The 4,681-nt window shown below is 39.9% G+C and overlaps 1 pseudogene; it reads left to right on the top strand.

The window, feature by feature from the left end:
* Nucleotides 1-3,775: 3,775 nt before the first annotated feature.
* Nucleotides 3,776-4,369, top strand: LOC114498129 (annotated as a pseudogene).
* Nucleotides 4,370-4,681: the final 312 nt, after the last annotated feature.

The raw sequence follows: 4,681 nt of genomic DNA, 5'->3' as shown, positions 1-4,681 counted from the left end.
TTTAGCTATTAAGCAAATTAAGCAAGTTTCTTTTATATTGGGGGATTTCTCAAGGTCTTTACTATGCTAATATGTGTGTTCTGTGACTCTCCTGGAAGGGAATTTAATGTGCTGTTCCCATACTTCTTTGACTAGAAAACTTCTTTCTCACCTCTGGGAATGCATCCATACACAATTTAGAAAGGTTGCTCCATAGCATTGAAGGTATTACTAACTATTACTATACACAACCTAACCCATGTAATAAGAGGAAAAGAATAAGAGGTAAATATTGAAGAGGAAGAACAAATTACTATTTGAAAATGATATAATTACATAAAAATTAAATATCAAGATAGTTAATTAAAACCTTAAAAATAAGGTTTTATCTAATTTACCTAATTAGATAAATTGTTAGATGTAAAATTAGATATCTAATTAGATAAATTGTTAGACGTAACAATCACTTAAATTGTTAGATATAAAATAAGTATGTGTATAAACTGGTTTCTACTCTCAATGAGCTCATAATTTGTCCAGGCAGATTTATATGCAGTCAGAAATAACAGCTAGAGTTGTCAGAAAATATGGCTTTGGCTAATTTAAAATAGCCATATTTTTTAAATAAATTGTTCAAAGTATTGATCTACTTTTTTAAAGATTTGATGCTTGCCTCTCAAATCTCTACTCTAGGGCTAGGGTAAGTCACAGCCTAAAAGCTGTTCAAGTAGAAAAGACTACATTCTTCATTACCATTGTTATTGTATTCAAGAAATCTCATAATAATTTCACCTGCTGGGTAAGGGGTCAGAGAAAATATCTCTTCCACCCATTTCTATATGGGAGATAAGAAAGTAAGAATGAGGCCCATTGTTAATGAGAAATTTCTAAGCCCCAAGGACTTATAAAGATTCCTAGTAAAAGAATATTTTTACAAAATGTTCCAATAAAAGCAAAAAAAATTACATAAATCATTCCTGCAGGCTTGTAAAACCTACTTAGTCATACAAGACTTACGGTATTAAAATGAGTAGAAGCAAACAAAACTATGGAATTAAAGTACAGGATTGAGGAAAATGTGGTCACATTCAAGTATGAGAAAGTAAGGAAAACACCACACCACAGTCATGTCTGTGAAGCAAGTCTTGGGCAATAGCCAATGGAAGAGAAAGGAGGAAAGTAGAGCGTTCCTTTCTCACCCTGGAGCCTTTGAATACCAATTGCCAAGGCTCCTCTGCATATAGGAAGATGGCTCCCAAAGCAATGTTCTGAGTTGCCTTCAGTTCCCTGTGATGATTTTGTAACTGGGAGATTTGTAACACAGAAATCTTCCCCAAACTTTTTTCCTGCAGTTATCCCACCCCCCGCCCCACCCCCCTGTTCTGCCTCATCAATCTCTCTCCCTCCGTTCAATCATCCTAAAACTTTCAGGCAAGCTCTAGGGTCTTCCTTCCTGGACCCCAGATCCCCTCCAACTATTGTCCCATATCCCTGCTCCACTTCACAACAAAGCTCAGCAGAAAGTCTCACAATATTCTGTCACCACTTTCCCTTTTCTTCTCAACATTTTTATACATTTTTAATTAAATAAATAATACTTATTCATTGTACTTGGTAAAGTAATACTATGGTGTAAGGATGATTTATGTAAGGTAACCAATGTCAATAACATGGTTTGTATTCATCTATATCCTCTTCCAAATATATATGCATGAACAGAGGAGTTTTGTTGTTCTTGTTGTTGCTTGTTCTTACAAAGTGAAATTGTTTAGCATAAAGTATTTGCTATTTGCTCTATTAATTTGATAATTCATGATAGAATCCATATCAATCTGGCTTCTATCCAACCATATCCTTGAAATTACTTGTCAATATTGCTGTATTAACCTCTATGCTGTCAAGTACATGATCACTTCTGTTGTTTGCACCTTACTCTGGTTCACAGCAATGTGAGAGGTGACTACCCCACCTTCTTATAGCACAACGCTCACTTTGCTCCATGATGCCTCAATTTCCCTTGTTTTTTCTATTTCAGTGGGTGTTCCCACAGTCTCTTTTGTTGTTGCCTCCTCTACTGATCCTTAAAAAATAAAAGTCTTGGGGCCCCACTGTAAGCTCTTTTCACATTTCTATCTCTGAAATCTTAATTTATAGCTAGTAAAAATTGCATATTTTTCATGTTCAAAATTGAATTAATCTTCACCAACCACCCATTCACTGTAACAAACATATAAGTGATCATCAGAAAGGTAATTGGAAAATCAAGGAATAATTATAATACATGAGTCATCAGCAATAGATGCTATTGAAAGCCGTGGGTATGAGTGAAATAACCTAAGGAGACATCACAGTCAGAGGTTTTCACAAGTCCTAAAAGACATCAAAGGAGTGTTTGCTAAAGTTTGAATTTTTAATAAGGAAAATTCATTATGGAGACAGCAATATATTACTTCATGATCGTGGATCAGCCCTCGTGCTCTAACACAGAAGAGCCTTTCCTTGCAGCTACTTGAATGACTCGAAGAGAAACACAAGACAATCAGGGGTTGTAAAGGTCTATAGGACCCAGGCTGAGCCGAGTTGCCTTGAGCTTGGGCAGCAGATGCAAAGCCATGGGTCCCTTTTCTTAATCAGCCTTTATGTACAGCCTTCACTCCAGCTGCCTCTCTCTATCAAAATCCAAAGAGTAGCTATCCAGCCATTATCTCTTCATTAGCTTTAGAAGGAAACTCATACCATGTGGGAAAACACAAAAACAGTAAGTGAACTTCCCTGGGATTTTTTTATCTGAAAATCATCCCCACTGCCACAGCTGTAGGAGCTAACTAAACCAGATGAAATACTGAAATCAAATTACTAACATATGGAGCACGGGAGGTAAATGATAATAACATAAAATCTACAACATAATGTGATATGTGTAGTTTGGGTCCTAAGTTATGAAAAACTCAACCAGATTTCATTGTGAGACTGAGCCTGTGTGTTTTGAACACATTATTTGACCAATAGTGTGTGCAAAAAAGCATTTAATGTCACATACTCCAAACATTGGGAGAAAGAACTATTGTTTTGAATGATGTTGGTTCCATATGAGGAAATTCAGAATATCATCTATGAGTGTTGACAAAATAAAGCCATTAGTATTCTACCTTAGCAGTTCATTCTAATTATCATATCAGATAGCAAATACATTCTTGGATGGAAGATCTACGATTCAGATAGTGACCCAAAGAAGTCATCCCTTCCAAAGTAACACTTATTCCTTCCTTTGTGCAGTAACTAAACACCGATGGACACTGAGTTAGACACTGGACAAGGAGAGACAGCTGCATAACACACAACCACTGCCTCAACACACCCTTAGCCTAGTGCGGACACACTTATGAAGTCAGAATATTCTAAATACTATAATGAGGTGTGTATATACCATGAAGATTTGGTTTTTACTTTCAACTGATTAGAAAGGAGGTTAAAAAAGATTAAAGATAAAAAGTAACTTTGGAATAATACTAAATTGATGATGGTGAAGAAAGAAATACAAATCACTGAAATAAGGGAAAAAAATCAAGAAGCCCAATTTAAAAACAGGATAACATAGAAGAAGTTGAATGTAAAGAAAGTTTATCCATGTCAGAGTTGAGAAAAGATAGCTCATCCTTAAGAAAATAATGTTAAGTGCACAAGAAGGTATTCTCCCTCTGTAGAAGCAAACTCTGCAACCTAGAAAAGCGTTGAACAGGGTGCCACAGAGGGGTACGCTTGGGAGCCCTGCCCCTGACCAATTGTGGATGATCGCGGTAGAGCTTTCTCTATGGGTGTCATTGGTGACCGAGCCTTCTGGGTCATCAAGGGCTTCTGCAATGCCCCCTTTGGAATTCAGCATGAACTGAGAGGTATTGTTAATGCAGTGAGGATCTAAGCCCCTCAGATTGGAGGTAGCTTCGCAGTTGGTGGAGGGGACAGGGAGGTTGTTCCCCACCATTAACTGTGACCTGGTGCAGCTGTGGGGCAAGGAGGATCCCTGGAACTCCATCATTAACGGAGCATTGACTGGGGCTGTGCCGTCCACCCGCAATGGCCCACTAGCCATGGTGGACTCAGCAATGATAGGGGGCATCCACTTGGACCTCATTGAGGGTGTTGGTATCCTCCTCTTGGGTACATGGCCTAACAGTTCCTCAACACAACCCTGTTCCTAGGGGACCCCAGCCAGCTGCCCCCTAAGGAGGGAACCTGGCCTCAGGCTATCGCAGCTATCATCAGCCCCACTGAGGAATGACCACCTCTCATCACCATCAGGCGAGCTCCTCCCCACTGCTCTCCCGGATGATGTACCTCGAAGTCGGGGGGCGGGGAGCAGTCTCAGTTGCCCTGCAACCCTCCAGAGGAGGCTTCTGTCTTTGTTTCCTTGTCTGAGGGTGAGGGTGGGGGTGGGGCACCCCCGCTGCCCTGATGAATGGGTCCCATTTTCTCAGAGCACACTAGCCCCATGCTCACATGTAAAAAGCTCTCCCCGAAGCCCTTTCCCCTGGTATTTAAAGCTAGTTTCAAAATGTCCCTCCCTTCCTGGCTGGCGTAGCTCAGTGGATTGAGCACAGGCTGCGAACCAAAGTGTTGCAGGTTCGATTCCCAGTCAGGGTACATGCCTGGGTTGCAGGCCATGACCCCCAGCAACCACATATTGGTGTTTCTCTCTCTCTCT

Source organism: Phyllostomus discolor, chromosome 5 (assembly GCF_004126475.2).
Source record: "Phyllostomus discolor isolate MPI-MPIP mPhyDis1 chromosome 5, mPhyDis1.pri.v3, whole genome shotgun sequence".
NCBI lineage: Eukaryota > Metazoa > Chordata > Mammalia > Chiroptera > Phyllostomidae > Phyllostomus > Phyllostomus discolor.
This window is presented reverse-complemented; position numbering and strand designations above follow the sequence as displayed.